The sequence below is a fragment of the Protopterus annectens genome, chromosome 8.part0 (genome assembly GCF_019279795.1).
Source record: "Protopterus annectens isolate FY-2018-M chromosome 8.part0, PAN1.0, whole genome shotgun sequence".
Classification (NCBI taxonomy): Eukaryota; Metazoa; Chordata; order Ceratodontiformes; family Protopteridae; genus Protopterus; species Protopterus annectens.
Genome location: NC_056741.1, coordinates 1,266,003,036 through 1,266,021,470, shown reverse-complemented (window position 1 = coordinate 1,266,021,470; position 18,435 = coordinate 1,266,003,036). Strand labels below are relative to the sequence as shown.

General features: G+C 44.6%; 1 protein-coding gene across 1 annotated transcript in view; it reads left to right on the top strand.

The window, feature by feature from the left end:
* MEGF8 (multiple EGF like domains 8) overlaps window positions 1–18,435 on the top strand; it is a 1,779,602-nt gene that overhangs the window by 804,794 nt on the left and 956,373 nt on the right. The window lies entirely within an intron of this gene.

Sequence of the window (18,435 nt, the reverse complement as noted above, 5' to 3'; positions counted from 1 at the left end):
ACCCATTTTCTCTCATCCCTTGATGAAACAGTTCCTCAGGGGGCTAGCAATTTAAAGCCTCCCAGAAGGGCACCTACTCCTGTTTGGGATCTTAATTTTGTGCTTGAGAAACTTACTCTGCCTCCTTTTGAACCAGCTGCCTCAGCAGATTTGAAGTTTCTCTCCTGGAAAACTGCCTTTCTCTTGGCTATTACTTCAGCTAGAAGAGTTTCTGAGCTGCAGGCCTTAATGGCAGTGGAGCTTTTTATCATCTTCCATGTGGATCGGGTTTCTCTTCGAGCTAATCCCTCTTTTATGCCTAAAGTGGTTTCTAGCCTGACTCTTAACCAGTCTATCCACCTGCCTACCTTCTTTCCTAATCCTCAGAATAAAGGAGAAAAGTTACTGCATACCCTGGATGTACGTAGACAGCTCAGATTTTACCTGGACAGGACTAAACCTTTTCAAAAGTCAGATCAGTTGTTGGTCAGTTTTGCTCCTCTAGCTCAAGGCAAAGCAATTTCAAAGCAGACCATTTCTAAGTGGATTGCTCATTGTATTCACTTTTGTTACTTACAGCATGGCAAGGTTACTCCACAGAGTATTAGGACCCATTCTACTAGAGCAGCCTCTACCTCAGCAGCTTTTTTAAGAGCTGTACCTGCTAGGGACATCCTGGAAGCAGCTACCTGGACCTTCTGTCCACACTTTCACTAAACATTACAATTTACCCTTGTTTTCTAAGTCCAGCGCTGCTTTTGCTACTGCAATGTTGCAGGGCATCCTTACCAACCCTTAAAGAGTGGGTGTTCCTCCTCCCTTTTGTTTTTTTTCTGGGCTTTGGGAATCCACCCATTTTGTAAGGACTGCAACAGTGAAACACGATGAACATAGTACAGTTGTGTACACTTACCATAAATGTAGATGTTAGAGTGTATTCACTGTTGCAGTCCTGGTTCCCCCCACCTTTCCATCCCCCCCTTTTTTTTTCCTAGGGCACAGCCTGGATTTTTATTTTCCTAGTCTAACCTTTTTTTGGGGGGGGGCTCCTGGCAGTTAAGGCAAGAAAAACTGAGGAAATGGCGTCAGCTGCCTTCCTTTGTACCTGACGTAAGGCTTAAACTGAAGGCAGCCGACGTCATATACCAAGGACTTTGGTATTCTCGCCGACTGAGGGCTACCGGGAGCCTGATAACCCATTTTGTAAGGACTGCAACAGTGAATACACTCAAACATATACATTTATGGTAAGTGTACTCAACTGTACTTTCTTTCATTTACTGTTGCAGAGCCCAACCAGGAGCTGACAACAGGTGCCTTGGACCTAGCACGTTGAAAGCATCTGAGGTAATTTGAGGGTCCATGATCAGGTCAGAGATTTTGGAGAAGGCATATAAATGTACAAGTTGTGCTGGTGGGTTGTATAGGTTTTCAAGATCATTCGTCCAGAATTATTCAGGGTGATAAGAGGCAAGGCCACAGTGGTATTGTACATTGCTGCACTCACTCTTGCACACTGTACAGATTGGCTTTATGGGTCTGGGATCTGACCATTAGTATAAGCTGTCATTTATGAAGACCACAGAAAAAGAAACAGTGCAGTTTTTTTGGGACCCTGTCAGTCCTTAGCGGGCCTTAGGGTTTTGGCTGCAGACAGAAATACAGATCTGTCATCCTTTGTCTAAAAGGTATGCTATTGTGATATTCTGAATTGCTAGTACTTCTTCAGTAATGAACAACAGGATCTAGCCATCTCAATCCCACAAAGCTTTATAAATATTGATGCTGCACCACATCTTAATACTGATTCTCAGACACTTGGAGATGGGGTATGTTTGTGTTTCAAGAAGCCACAGTCTCCACAGATGGTGTAACCAGTTTGGTTCAGGAGCTTACAAGCAGTGTGGGAGAAATTTTCTCTCTTTTCCAGAGGGAACCCAATACATGTGAACCACCCATGCTACATCCTTTAGACCCGATGTCATCTGCATCCATCACGCTGCTGCCTGCCTCTTTATCTTCTGTTTTTTTGTGTAAGCTTTTTGCTGAAGAGTATGGGGTGACATGGCAGAAGATCCATAGTCCTCCATCAGCTGGATGTCATCATCTTGGTTGGCTCCCCCCTTCAAGAGGTGAGAACAATTCCCTGCATTACCATCTGATTTAGACGTATATGAGGAGATAAACTTTTCCTACTCTAATCAGATTTACTCACCTGTCAGTTAAGTACTGATGGTGACTAGTCTTTCTCCTCCTGTTTCATGCAGACCCCAGAAATACTATATTGATGAATAGCACTGCAGCAGACACCCCTGTACTTGAATATCTGCTTTTATGGCAAGTTGCTCACACAGCTGTATACTTAACCATTTCAGTTAATCTGTGAGAAGGCCACCTTAAGTAGGTGCTTATTTTCATCCAGCAGCCCCTTTGTGTTTGAACATTGTCTCCATTTGTTGTGTATGGATGTGCAAGTATATAATTCATTCATTCTCTTGCACTGTTAGTCCATTTCTAGGTCTTGGGTGAGTTGTCGTTTTTCCTGGCACTCAATAGGCATAGGACTGTGAACTAATTCTGAAAAGGTCGTCAGCACATTGCAGGACACCCACACACTCAGCTTATGCAGGTAATTTGGACGATTGCCATTTCACCTACAGCACTTCTTTAGGATGTGGGAGGAAAGTGAAGCAGCTGGCAGAAATGCATTTAAACACAGGGAGGATGAGCAGGCTGTGCACAGAAGCATTCCAGATGAGAAGACAGACTGGAGAACCAAGAGATGTGAGACAGAGGTGCTAACTACTGCGCCACTTGCAAATGTATGACATTATTTGTTGTTTATGTCTTTGAGGTGTCCTTAGTTTGTGTAGCTGAGGTGAGATGCACAGAGACTGGATATGCCCTTGAGATAAGCGTATGATTTCACAACTTGTTCCTTATGGAGGCAAATGCTGTCCTACATTAAAGCTACAAGAAAATTCAGATTTTTTTTTCTCTGCTGCTGTATGTTTGGAACATCAGGAGGGTTCTGTCACATTATTTGGCTTGCAATGCTGTGTTTCATCTATGTGGGCAAGTGTTTTCTTCCTTTACTGAAGGGAAGGGCAAGCAGGCATGTGACTATTCTGTATTGTATATTCATGGTTATCACATTCAGTAACCACTTTTTTCAGGAAAAAAAAAGACAAACCATTTTTTGATCTGGGCAGGTTCCTTTATTTGAAAAAAAAATGGCAGTTTTGGCTGCTTGTTTTAGATCGGCTCTCAGTCCATCATGACATCTTGTGCATTTAACAAACAGTGTAGCCTAAATGTTCGTTCCAGTTCTGGCAATGACTTTGCCACAGCAGTCCTGACTAGTATAGTATCTTGAGTCCTCTACCTTTCTTATCCAAGAATCTTGGTGTCATTCAAAAGAAAAATAAGGACCATCTGGTTGAAACTGTCCTGAAGGAGAAGATATGTTTTATAGTAATCTACTATTCATAGGTTCATAGGAGATTACTAGGCTAATGGCTCAAGAACCCTTACAAGCCTAGCCAGTTTTGCCAAGATTTTACTGAATTTTCTACTCCTATGAGAAAGATGACAAAGGTCAACAAAGGGGTTTTGACAATTTTTACAGACTGCCTCTGTCCATAAGGAACATGGGTGCCACCCCAAGAGTGAATTTGTGATTTCCCATCCATTGGTCCAGAATGCACTTGAAGATAGTCGGGAAAGGGCTCTGCTTCATGTGAATAGGAAGTCTATTCCTGAGGAGGGGCAATCTCTGGGATACATATTTGTCACTCTAGCATGATCTATTCATGCCAGAGAATCAGGTTGAGACCTTGAAGTGGGGAACCTGCATGTAGTAAGTTTTGTGAATATGCAACATTTCCATCAGGGCTGGGTTGGAGACAGCCTTGTAGTTCAGGCATAGATCACCCCTCATTAATCGGTAGGAAATTAAATACAGTAATAGGGCTTTTAATCAGTCCGTATATGACATGTTGGTTATACCCTGTCTTTTTTTTTTGTGAGAAACCTTTGAGAATGCTGTAGCTGTTGCCGGTTCCTGGTGGTGTACCAACCAAAGAGTGAATGGTACTCGATTATTGGTCTGATGAGGGCCGAGTACAGTGGTAATGTGACATCCTTAGATCTGGATGCCATGCCCTTACATAAAAGCTGAGCTACATAGAAGAATTTCCTCACTAGATTACTATCTATCCTAGTACCCAGATCTCTCACCATTGGTTCCACTCTTATGGGGGTGCTATCACTGTTGTAATTTGCAGGGGTATTTGATTTCCCAAAGGGTATTGTTATGCATTACTTTGCATTGTTTTGTGGCCATGGCTCTGACAACAATCACTAATCTGTGTCAGTCCTTTCTGTAGGATATCAACATTGTTCAGGGAATCAGTGATTACCCCCTAACTTGCAGCCATCAGCAGACTTGGTCAGCCAGAGTTCATCTTCATTTGCCTAGACATGTGAAAAGTATGTCCCAGACATCAAGGGGGCCAGCACTGAGCCCTGTGGTACTCCACTGGTGACTGGCCTCTTGCTGGATATGGGTTCCCCCACTCTAATAACGTGTCCTATCCATGAGCCATTTGGCTGTCCAGCTGGTGACGTAGAGGTTTATGGCCACTTTTGTGAAGTTATTTATAATACTTGAGTGGGGTTATTTGGTCATATGCCTTGGCCAGGTCAAGGTAGGTGGTATGCACGGTCTTACCCTCATCCACGGCTTTGGTGATCTTCTCAAAGAAGTCCACTAGATCGATCAGGCAGGAACTGCTGTTGATGAAACCGAACTGGGTTGAGTCTAGCGATTTCCTATGTAGTTGTTAATCAGATCCAATATTATCCATTCCATAGCCTTGCATGTGAGGCTAATCAGACTTATGAGTCAGTAGTTTCCTGGCTCCACTGATGGATCCCCCTTGTGCAGAGGGATGACTGTTGCTGTCCTCCACTCTATTGGGATAAAGCTTGTTTGAAGACTGTGGTTAAATAGAGATATCAGGGTGGGTCTGCCATGTCTTGCTTCAAGTTTAATAGGCACACTGGGATTCCATCAGGGCCCATTAGTGCCATGTTTCTGGCTGAACTGAGTGCAGTGACAACCTGTTTTTAGTGATAACAGGCAAAAGAATGGTATGGGGTATTTCATGGAGAGTAAACCATAGGTGATGAGGGGGTGAAATTTGAGCTGAACTTATTGGCCAGCAGGTTTGCTATTTCTTCTGGCCAAGTATAGGTACGGCCATCTACAGCCAACTCAGCATGTTGCTGAGTATTTCCCTTAAGATTTTAAAGAGAACTAAAAATGCATTGTGGTTATCCTTTGCTTAGTAGGCTATTTTAGTCTTGTATTTAGCTTTTGAGGACTTCACTTGTTCCCTGATTTGCCTGTTGAGACTAATGAGGGATTTTTTTTTCTCTGTTGTGCCCCCTCCCACTTGCTTCTGGACAAGAATTTCTTCCTTGTGTTGTATAATCTATTTATGCTGGGAGTCCACCAGGGTGACTTGTTATTCTAACTAAATCTGAGTGTAGTTCACCCAGGTATTGCCATTTCTATGCAGTTGTTTATGTGGTTGTTCAGGGCATTCGTGTATACTTTTGCATAGGCTTTCATATTTTTGGGGTGGGGAAGTTTGAAAATTACCTATGCTATCCCTTAAGAGAAGGTAATTTGCCTTGGAAAATCCTTTAGGGTTTTAAGATTTGAACGGAGTTCTACCATTAGATTTATTTCAAAGGAGACCAGTTTATGATCCGATCTTTCCAATGAGGGCATTAAGTGGGGGGGGGGGGGTACTGCAGTGCTCCCCCCATATTTGGGGGTACTATGTCAAGGATATTTGAGCCCCTAATGGGAGTGCAGACGTACTGTAAGCCATCCTGCTTGACCAGTCTTGTGGTGATTGTTTTTTATGTACATGGAACACCTCCTCCTTTTTTTTTTCTTTTCAGAGGGTGGTCTGAATGTGTGATAGGCATTGTAGCCTTGCACTACCAGGATGCTTTCTGTTTGTATTCTGCTATCATTCTTGGTGATGGTAGAATGCTGCTCAGTGTGAGGCTCATACCAGCCTGACACACGTATTCAGAGAGGTCCATCATGTCTCTCTTCATATAGTCCAGGGAGGTGCTTGTCATTCACACCCACATGGACTATGACCAAGTCATACTGACACTTGTGGTTGAGTGACTTGAGTGCTTGTCTGATCTGGTGAATCCTGGCCCATGACAGGCAACTGACTGTAATCCTCTCTTTATCCACACTGGTGAGGGGGATGTCCATGCTTCTCACGATAGTCTCCTAATGACCAAGATGTTTGAATGTGTGGGGTTTCACCTTAGGGGCTTGCTTGTGAAGACACTGTGATGTATATTTTTGTGTAGTGGTTGGTGTTGGTTTGGTTTGCAGGTGATTTCTCAGTGCAGCATATGGGAGGCCTCTGAGGTTTTAGTAAGCTACTTGTGAGTACCTCCAAATATGTGGATTTGTGTGTCAAGACCTTATTTAGTAAGGGGGACGATGTTCATGTGCTGACAGTCTGTCATTTAATTTGGTAGTATGTGAGAGCCGTGCCTCAGTTTTCATAGTGTAACTGCATCTCTCACGTACTTTGTTTCAGGATTAGATGGTTGCCAGTATACATGAGACATTTGCCACATTGCCTCAGGATGCCCATGAACACTAGGATGTCCACAGGGGTAGCAGGCAAGTGCCTAGCCATGGCTTCAGTTTTTTTTTTACTATGGGTTTAACCAGGGAGAAGAATGGGGAGACTTAACTGGACTGGGATGATGGTGCATGGACTAAGAATGGGTGCAATATTCAGTGTGAACTGTAGCTAGCTATCCAACAAGGCGATGCTGCTCCCTGTGCAAATCAGATGTTCCTTGAAAGGCAGGGGGACTGGGGAAGGTTGCAGCGATAGGTATTTAATTGTAATTTTATCTTGAAAGCATTTGCATTGCTACAGTTCTGTGCTTAACCTCTGCTGCATGGAGAGCAGCTTAGTGTAAACACTGGGCTTGTATAGAATCAGAAAAAAAATTACAACATCAAGGCCTACAGTCAAATCTGGAAAACAGAAGATAAGCTTTCAAACTGCAGCACCCAACTCAGGTTTGCTACAGCACACTTCTGCCACAACAGTGCAGTCAGAAAACCCTCTTGATATTGCACACCTGTAAAATTAGCAGACACAATGCAAGTAAGTATTACAGCAGCAGTGGAAACTGTAAATGCAGATCTCTGAGAACAAGACACTGCCCTCCCTAAGATTCTTGTAAGCAGTCTTTTATCATTGGTTCCCTCTCTAGCCATGTTTTTCTATTCCGGAAATGAGGTGAGGGAAGGCATTCTGAGCACCTTCCTTTTTCTGTCTAAAGTCATTTAAAGATGGATGCAATAGGGAATTGCTTTTGCCATCTGAGGACCTAATTACTGAGATGCTTTCAACGATCTTGACTTAGGTGAGGTACTCCTTAAGGAGCCTTTCTTTTAATTTTTAGTATTGTACTAATTTGTGTTGTAGTTTGCCATGTTTCCACTCCCTGCCTAGGTAGTCATTTAATCCTCATCCTTATGACCTTTTCCTTCCCCGACTGGCTTACCAAAACCAGGTTGTTTTCTATTACTAATGTTAAGTCAGAGTGAACTGTCATCCTCTGGTTATTTAATCATTTATTTATTTATTTATTGGGTCTACCCTTTGTCCTGTTCCACACCTGCTATGAATGATATGTGTGCAGTTTGTATAAGTGGAAGAATTACCAGTGCATTTGTATTTTATGGCAGGGCTTTATCTCCCTGTCTGTGCTGTAGGCTATTTCCTTCCTCTCCCAGGCTAGGCAAACAGGCAGTATTTTACCAGATGTTCTTCATCTCACATTGCTGCAGTCCTTACACTTGGGTAGTCCGCTGTCCTCGGTCGGCCCGAATATCAAAGTATAAGGCTGACGTCGGTCAAGGCGCATTAGACTGACATCAGGACGTCAGGGTACAAATGCGCATGACCGACGTCATATCCTCAGTCTTTTTTGCCGCATGGCCCGATGCAGAAGCAGCGTTGCAAGTGCCGTTCGGCGTTCTGAAATTTTTCGAGTTCGGAGTTTCAGACCGAGTCAAAGTTGGCTAAGTACCCCGTTGGGGAATATTTTGGTTTTTTCTTGCCTCAGTGGTTTACCGGATGTCAGAAAAAGTGAATAACTGTATTTCTTGTGGGAAACAGATACCGCATAGAGATTATCATACCTTGTGTATTCCTTGTTTAGGGCCTGAGCACGACGTTGTTGGGTGTCGCTTTTGTGCTAGATTCAATAAGCGCACTATTAAGAGAAGGTTAGATTGTGCCAGGTTAGTCTTTGGGAAGCGGTGCAATTACACTATGCCGCCGGATGCTCCGACGTCCGCTTCTTCAAAGAAGCGCAAGGATAAAGCAGCTAAGCCCAGGGTAGACGAGTCGTCCGTACCGGACGCCGGTTCTTTAGAGGTGTCGGTGGAGCCGGTGGTTCCACCGGAGGTTTCTCTGGAGTCCCAGGGGGAGACCTTGTTATTGCAGGATGTGGCCTCTCAGGAGGCAAGTCAGGCTGAAGGGGCTTCTCAGGTTACTATACTCCCTCCCTTCCTAGGGTGGTTAGGCCTTCTGTTTCCAAGGCTTCTCCCAGAGGCAGGCCAGGTTTAGCTTCAGTTGGTGTCACTCCTAGTTCTTCAGGATCTGTGCCCAAGAAGCATATGCTTAAAATGGCAGAAGATTTGATTACCTTAATTAGAGGTTCTTTGCCCACTCCTGATAAGAGGCCTAGGGTGGAACCTGAGTTGGGGAGTTTTGAGCAGGCTTCAGATGTTTCAGAGTCTTCGGCTGAAGACTTGCAGGAGTATTCTCCTTATTCTGATTCTGATGTGGATGATTCTACTCCTTCTGCTTCTCCTCCTGAGGATTTTTCTTTTCAGAGACTCTTCATTCCATGAGGGAGCATTTTAAGTGGGAAGGTCAGGATTTCTCTGATTCCAGGAAAAGGCTTAGGGAATTTCTGTTTTACCCCAGCATAGGCCTTTGGCTATACCTCCTGTTCTGGATGTTGTGGAGGATGTGTTTGCAGAGGCTTCTCTTAATCCTGATTCTTTGCCTCCTGCTCCTGTTAAGCCGGATAGGTATTATAGGGTGCCTGAAGCTCATAAGTTTCTTTTTAAGAGTCCTAGGGCGGACCCAGAAACTGTTAGTCAGGGGCCTAAGGGTGTTAAGGCTTCTGTTGTTAAAAATCCGGTTCCTCCAGATAAAGAGGCCAGGGCCTTGGATAGATGGGGAAAGAAAGTCTATACGTCTTCCACCCTAGCTATGAGGGCTCTAAACTGCCAGTTTCACATGTTGAAATACCAAAACTATCTACTGTCTCAATTAAAGTCTAAGGTAGATGCTCTGGCGGAAGGTATTGACTGTAAAGAGTTACAGGATTTGGTACATGTCTCTGAACAAGTGGGTAAGCATTCTTTGCAATGTGGTTTTGATGCTGTACAGGCCTCGTCTAGGGTGGCTGCCACAGGGTCAGTTCTTCGCAGGCACGCCTGGCTGAGGGATCAGAATTTATCTGACCATGTTAAGACAAGGATTTTGGATGCTCCTTTACAATCTGATGTGTTATTTGGTTCACCTGTTGAGGCAGTCTTAAAGAAAATGGAAGACAAGGCTAAGTCTATGCAGACTGTTAAAGATTTTTTGCAGGTTCAGCCTCCAAGTTTAGCAGAAATTGGCCTACTAAGGGGTGGACGTATCCTTCTTATGATTCCCAGTCTAGGGGCAGGTCTAGACGGGTAGGGGCAGAGCTCAGGGCTCTTTCAGGCCTAGAACAGGAGTTCACCTGCACAGTCTTGGTGAGGGCAGGGGTCAGTCCTTTCGTAAACAGACCCAATGACCTACCTTTTCAGCTGCCAGAGCCTTCTGCCTGGCAGCACCTTTGGGAGGAAGGTTGGCACTTTTCAAAGAAAATTGGAGTTTAATTACCCAAGACAGGTGGGTATTGGATATCATACACCAAGGTTACAGGTTTTATTTCCATACCTTGCCTCCTTTCAAAGGCATGCCAGACGTTCCTCCTCAGCAAAGAATAGAGGCTCACAAACAAATTTCTCTGCTGCTCCAAATAGGAGCCATTCAGCCGGTCCCTCTGTCAGAAGTGGGCCTAGGATTTTATTCTCGCCTGTTCCTAGTACCAAAGAAGGGGAACACGTGGAGACCAATTTTGGATTTATCTATCCTCAACACTTATCTGGACATTCCCAAGTTCAAAATGTTGACGTTACAACAGCTTTTACCTCTGCTGGGCAAAGATCATTGGATGGTGACTCTGGATCTCAAGGAGGCTTACCTTCATGTTCCTATCAGGCTAAGTTGCAGGAAGTATCTACGTTTCCGGGCTGGGACTTCTCATTATCAGTTCTCTGCATTGCCCTTTGGCTTATCTACTGCGCCCAGAGTATTCACAAAGGTTCTGGCTCCAGTGATAGCTTTCTTCAGGCTAAGAGGAATACAGATCTATCCTTATTTGGACGATTGTCTGATTCTGGCTCAAGGAAAAGAAGAACTTCTTCATCATCTACACTATGTGATAGCAGTGCTAAGATGCCTGGGGTATTCTGTGAACGAAATAAAGTACAGTCTAGTACCCTCTCAGGACATGTGCTTTCTGGGTGTGAGACTGAATACAGCATCCCAGATGGCCTTTTTGACCCCGGACAAACAAAAGAATCTTTCTCTTTATTTCCATCAATTGTCTCATCAGTCCAGGCTGACTGCAAGGACAGTCCTTCAAGCCTTGGGGTTCATGGCATCTTGTATTCTGGTGCTTCCCAATGCCAAACTGCATATGAGGAAGCTACAATGGTATCTCAAAAATGTATGGACACAGCACTGCCAAGATTTGGACACTGTCATTCAGATAATACCTTGCATTCAAAAGGAATTTTTGTGGTGGGCTCAGGAATGTCACCTAAACAAGGGACTCTCTGTGACCCGGCCAGAGGCAAGTCAGATTCCAACGACAGATGCCTCAGACAAAGCTTGGGGAGCTCATCTAAATGGAAAGTGGATACAAGACACGTGGCCTGCCAGACTTCTACATCTACATATCAACCTGAAGGAGATGTTAGCAGTCCAATTTGCATTAATAGCTTTCAAGGATTTACTTCTTCCAGGGCAGGTGTTGATTCTAACAGACAACACAACTGTCATGTGGTACATCAACAAGCAAGGGGGAACACATTCTTATCCTCTGTGCAGACAAGCAATGATTTTGTGGGAGACTGCTCTCAGTTTACAGCTAAATCTTCAGGCAAGGTTTCTGCCGAGCACAGAACTCCTTAGCAGATGTGTTGAGCAGACAAATTATGGATCCCCACGAGTGGAAATTGGATCCTCATGTATTTCAGAAATTGACAGTGTCATGGGGAACTCCAGACATAGATCTGTTCGCTTCTCCACTAAACTACCAGCTGCCAAAGTTTTGCACAAAAGTTTTCATCCCACAGCTTGGAAAGTGGATGCTCTTTCATTCAATTGGAGCAATCTTCATGTGTATGCCTTTCCACCTCTGCCTCTCCTCCCAAAGGTACTTCTGAAGGTCAGACAGGACAAGCCAAAGATGATTTTAATAGCTCCAGATTGGCCTCGACAGCATTGGTACCCACTACTGAGAAGTCTGGTACGGGAGCCTCCATGGCCTTTACCTTCGATTCCACACCTGCTGACTCAGGAGAACAGTCATTTACTCAATGTCAAACTTCACTCTCTTCACCTGACAGCCTGGCATATTCTGTTTTAAACCCTGGAGGGTTTCAGCTTCCACAGCAAGTTTTGAATGTTATTTTGGAAGCCAGAAGGCCTAGTACAAGGAAAGTGTACGCAGATAAATGGAAGAGATTTTTATTTTGGAGTGCAGAAAAAGCATTTGATGTTTCTAAGCCTAATTTAGGCGTGGCTCTTCAATATCTTACTGAGTTACTGGACAAAGGTTTGTCCTTCTCTTCTATTAAGATTCATGCTGCAGCAATTTCTGCTCACTATGACTGTGACCCACCGTTGTTTTCCCATCCTTTGTTTAAGCAATTCCTTAGAGGGGCAAAGAATATAAGACCCCCACGGAAAGCTCCTACTCCTGCTTGGGACCTCAATTTTGCGTTGGAGAAACTCACTCTACAACCTTTTGAGCCTGCAGCTACTGCTGAGTTAAAATATTTATCCTGGAAGACTGCTTTTTTGTTAGCCATTACCTCTGCGAGAAGGGTTTCTGAATTACAGGCCCTTATGACAGTTGAGCCTTTCTTAATTTTCCATAAGGATAGGGTATCTTTGCATACTAATCCTTCCTTTATGCCTAAGGTGGTTTCTGGTGTGTCTTTAAACCAAACTATACATTTGCCTACCTTTTATGCAAACCCCCAAAATAAAGGGGAAAAGATTTTGCACACTTTGGATATACACAGGCAGTTGCGATATTATTTGAGCAGAACTAAAGGGTTCAGGCAGTCTCAGCAGTTATTTGTTTCTTTTGCTTTGAGTTCTCAGGGCAAGCCTGTGTCAAAACAAACTATTTCTAAGTGGATTGGGTTTTGCATTGCTTTCTGTTATTCCCATCATGGCAAGGAGGTTCCAGCTGGGATTAGACCTCATTCCACTAGGGCTACTGCCACTTCAACAGCTTTTTTAAGGGGGGTGGCAACTAAAGATATCTTGGAGGCAGCTACTTGGAGTTCTGTGCATACTTTCTCTAAGCATTATCACCTTCCACTTTACTCTAAATCTAGGGCTGGTTTTGCCACTGCTATTTTACAGGGCATTTTGGCAGCTCCTGCTTCTTTATAGTTGTGCCATCCTCCCTTACCTCTGCTTTGGGATTCTACCCAAGTGTAAGGACTGCAGCAATGTGAGATGAAGAACATAGTACAGATGTCCTTCATGGATGCATCTGCAGTCATAACAACTGGGTTGTCCTGTCGTCAGGCAGCCCTTCAGTCGGCCGGATTCCAAAGTCCGGGTCCGGCTTCGGCTGATGTCGCACTTCACCCGACGTCATCTCTGTTGGACTTCGGGTATAAAAGCATCAGCCGACGCCATTTTCTCCAGTCTTTCTTGCCGCGTGGCGCCCGAAGCAGAAGCTGTTCGCAAGTGCCGGTCGGTCGGATCCAGAGATTACTTCTACCGAATACTACTTCGAAGACTTCTAAAGCTAAGTACCCCGTTGGGGACTCTTTCTTGCCTCAGCCGATGTCAGAAAAAGTTAATAATTGTTTAACCTGTGGGAAACAAATACCTCATAAAGATTTCCACTCTTACTGCCTGCCTTGCTTAGGCCCAGCCCACGACGTAGCAGCCTGTTCGTCCTGTGCTTCTTTCAACCGACGAACGCTTAGGCGCCGGTCGGAGTTTGCAGAACAGTTTTTCGGTTCTGATTTTGCGTACATTATGCCGCCGGATCCTCCGACCGCATTCTGCCAAAAGCGAAAGAAAAAGACCGACACTCGCGGTCCGCGGTTTCGGCCGAAACCATGGTTAAGCAAATCATGAGTGTCTCGGTTTCGGCGAAACCGAGAAAACTGATCAAAATACAGCTGAATCTATCTCTACAACTGAGGTCCCTGCTAACACTCTTGAATCGGCCTCAGAAATTTTACCCACTACGGTGCTTACCACTGACTTATCAGACACTATTCCCTTGGATGTCTCTACCCCAGCACGTGGTTCTGCTAGGCCTCCAGCAGCCATGTCCATTAAGGCCTTCGCCAGGGCTAAAGCAGCCAAGACTACTAAAACAGTGCCTGTTAAAACCCCCTCAACCAGGCCCTCTTCCAGTTCCCAAATGCTTACTTTGGCAGAAGATTTAATTTCATTAATTAGAGGATCTCAATCTCACCCAGACAGGGCCTCTCAGCCCCCTGAGAAGAGACCTAGGGCAGAGCCCCATGAGCCAGTGTCCTCTGATGATTCTGCTGATGAATCAGACATAACTGACCAGCCAGAGGCTCCTTTCTCCAATTTTGAAGATTCTGATGCTGAAGAATCCATTCCAGCTGCTTCCCCACCAGAAGAATTCTCCTTTGGGGAAACCTTGCATGCCATGCGAGAACAGTTCCAATGGCAGCAACAGGATTTTTCAGACTCCAGGAAAAGACTTAGGACCTTTTTGCACCTTCCACAGCACAGGCCCTTAGCTATACCTCCTGTTCTCTCTGTGGTGGATGACGCTTTCAATGATGTCTGCTCCGCTCCAGATTCCTTACCCCCAGCCCCTGCCAAACCAGACAGATTTTACAGGGTGCCAGATACTCATCACCACCTTTACAAGGCCCCTCTTGCAGACCCCGAAACTATTTCCCAGGGTCCCAAGGCAGTAGCCGCGACCATAGCTAAAAACCCTGTTCCTTCTGAAAGGGAAGCAAGGTCATTAGACAGATGGGGTAAAAAGGTTTACACTTCAGCCACTCTCTCAGCTAGAGCTTTAAACTGTCAGTTTCACATGATACAATACCAAGAGTTTATGCTTGATCAGTTAACTAAAAAGCTAACCACTGATGAATCTCTTGATAAGAAATATGTATTAGAAATGGTAAATAACATACAGCAAGTTAGTAACCATTCTTTAAAATGTGGCTATGATGCACTGGAGGCTTCATTTAGATCAGCCATGACTGGCACTGTAATTAGAAGGCATGCATGGCTAAAGGAGCAAGCTTTACCGGATCATGTTAAATCTAAATTGCTAGATGCTCCTATGGATAAAACAAGTTTGTTTGGTACACCTGCCCAGCAGGTTATGAAGAAAATGGAAGAAAAGGCAAAATCAGTCCAGACAGTTAAAGATTTCTTGCAGGTTCAACCCCAAGGTTTAGCAGGAACTGGCCTGCCAAAATTGGTCCTTTCCTGACTCCACAAGACCTCAAAGGGGCAGGAATAGACGTTCCAGAGGCAGAAATCAATCCAGAGGAGGTGCCTACAGAGGACGACAGTGGCAAGGTAACAACAGAGGCACAGACTCCACACCTGCCACTACATCAACACAGCCACAGTGACTTAATCCTAAACCCGCCTACCAGGGAACAAATAGCAGCTCCTCTAGGCGGAAAGCTAACTTTATTTTCAAAAACTGGCACCACATAACAAAGGACAAGTGGATTTTACGAACCATAGATCAAGGTTACCGGTTCCACTTCCACACTATACCAGACAAAAGAGGAATGCCAAATCTACCTCCAAATCAAAAGACAGAGGCTCTACAACAGATAATGGAGTTAGCAAACATGAGAGCTGTGGAGAAAGTGCCAACAGCAGAGCAAGGAAAGGGTTCTACTCCAGACTATTCCTAGTTCCAAGAAAGGAAAAAGTTGGAGACCAATTCTAGACCTGTCCACCCTGAATACTTACATCATTGTCCCAAAATTCAAAATGCTGACCCTACAGCAACTTCTTCCCATGCTGGGCAAGGAGTGTTGGCTGGTAACTCTAGATCTCAAGGAGGCATACCTGCACGTCCCCATTCGACCAATCTGCAGAAGATACCTCAGATTTCTTGCAGGATCAGAGCACTATCAATTCTCAGCATTGCCCTTTGGCTTATCTACTGCGCCCAGAGTATTCACAAAATGCCTGGCATCAGTAATCGCCCATTGCAGACTACAGGAATTCAAATTTATCCATACCTGGACGACTGCCTGATACAAGGAGACAACAAAAGCAAGCTGACAACAGATTTACAAAGGGTCATTTACTTGCTTCAAGCACTGGGATACACAGTCAATTTACAAAAGTCAAGACTGATACCATCCCAGACAAGGACTTTCCTGGGAGCGGAATTGGACACAGTAAGACAAATGGCATTCCTAACTACAGAAAAACAAAGAACTCCCTCTTTACTTCTTGGCACTAACAAAACTGAACAAGTTAACAGCAAGAAAGGTACTGCAGGCCTTGGGTTTCATGGCATCATGCATAATCTTGGTTCCATTTGCCAGACTACATATGAGAAAACTACAGTGGTACCTAAAGAATTTATGGTCCCAACACAGACACAGCCTAGAAACGGAAATCCCACTAATACCATGCTTAAAACAGGAGTTCCTATGGTGGGCTCAGGCATGCCAGTCAAACCCAGGCCTGCCCTTTCGCAACGGTCAAGCAAGCCAGACCATCACAACAGATGCTTCAGACCTAGGATGGGGGCGCATATGCTGGACAAATGCGCAAGGATTGTGGACACAGGACCAACTTCGCCTGCACATCAACCTAAAAGAAATGCTGGCAGTAAAACTGGCAATCCAAAAGTTCAGACCATTTCTCAAGGAGGACCACTTGATGATAAGGACAGACAACACCACAGTCATGTGGTACATCAACAAACAGGAGGCACTCATTCTTACCCCTATGCAGAATGACTTTGGAGCTGTGGACCCTGGCACTCAGCTACAACATCCAGTTACAGGCAATATTTGTGCCAGGAAAAGAAAACTCTCTAGCAGATATGTTAAGCAGGACCACATCGGATGCCCACGAATGGCAGCTGCACCCGGATATCTTCAAGACCATCTCGAAGAAATGGGGAATGCCTCAGATAGATCTATTCGCATCACCTCTCAATCACCAGCTCAATAAATACTGCACAAGGACATTCCACCCACTAGCATGGAAAGTGGACTCGCTCTCCTTCAGCTGGAAAGGCCTAACAGCATATGCATTCCCACCTCTTCCCTTGATACACAAAGTACTACTAAAAATCAAGGAGGAACGTCCAAGGATAATCCTGATAGCTCCAAACTGGCCAAGACAGCATTGGTACCCACTACTGAGGAGCATGTCTCGGAACAATATGTGGCCAATTCCCCTGATGCCTTTGATGCTAACTCAGAACAACTTCAGCACCATGCATCCAAACCTAAAACGCTGCAACTGACTGCATGGAACATCACATAGCAGCTGCTAATACAGAACTTTCACAAAGAGTTAAAGACATTATTCTTGAAGCACGAGGCCTTCAACTAGAAGGAATTATGCTGGGAAATGGAAAAGGTTTGTCATTTGGAGTTCTGAAAGAGGAAAAGATGTATCAAACATAGATATGCCTAACATTCTGGAGTATCTGGCGAACTACTTCATTCAGGCCTGTCCTACTCCTCCATCAAGATTCATGCATCAGCTATTTCAGCAGAATACAGCTTTGATCCACCTGTTTTTCACACCCTTTGCTCAGGCAGTTCCTCAGAGGAATCAAGAATGTAAAACCTCCAAGGAAACCACCATTGCCAGCTTGGGACTTGAACTTTGTGCTAGAAAAATTGACACTATCACCTTTTGAACCAGCAGCAACAGCAGACCTACAACACCTGTCGTGGAAAACTGCTTTCCTACTGGCAATTACTTCAGCAAGGAGGGTTTCAGAACTACAGGCCTTAATGGCAGTGCAACCCTTTCTAATCTTCCACCAAGATAGAGTGTCCATGAGGACTAATCCTACATTTATGCCTAAGGTGGTATCCAGAGTGTCTTTAAACCAGGCAATCCACCTGCCTACCTTCTTTCCCAACCCACAAAACAGAGGGAAAGAATACTGCATACCTTGGATGTACATAGACAGCTACGCTACTACTTGGACAGAACAAAAATAGCAGAAAGACTGACCAACTTTTCGTAGCCTATGCAACAGGAAGGGAAGGAAAAGCTATTTCCAAACAGACAATCTCCAAATGGATAGGAAATTGCATACGATTCTGTTACTCCTTCCATGGAAAGCCAATTCCACAGAACATAAGACCTCATTCTACAAGGGCAACAGCCACTACCACAGCCTTCTTACGAGGAGTGGCTACCAAAGACATTATTGAGGCGGCTACTTGGACCTCCGTGCATACATTTGCCAAGCATTATAATTTACCTCTATATTCCAGATCCCGAGCAGGGTTTGCCACTGCTGTTCTGCAAGGGATCCTAAACACACCATAATTTACCTTTATCCTCCTCCCCTAGTTGGCTATGGTATTCTACCCAGTTGTTATGACTGCAGATGCATCCATGAAGGACATAGTACAGTTTTGTACCTACCATAAATGTAGATGTCCGAATTGGATAGCATCTGCAGTCAGGAGGGGAACTCTGTGGTACTCCTAGGGTGTTTACCCTTCTAATAGCTAGCTAGTGGGGGGATTTCTTTCATGGTGTATTTGTTTGTATTTATGTACATACATGCTTATTTTTGTGTTTACCTCTATCTTTTGGAAACATTGGCATCTATCCAAAATTTTTAGCCTTCTATAGGGCTTCTGGCATCTGGGGCAAGAAACACTGAAGAAAATGGCGTCGGCTGATGCTTTTATACCCGAAGTCCAACAGAGATGGCGTCGGGTGAAGTGCGACATCAGCCGAAGCTGGACCCGGACTTTGGAATCCGGCCGACTGAAGG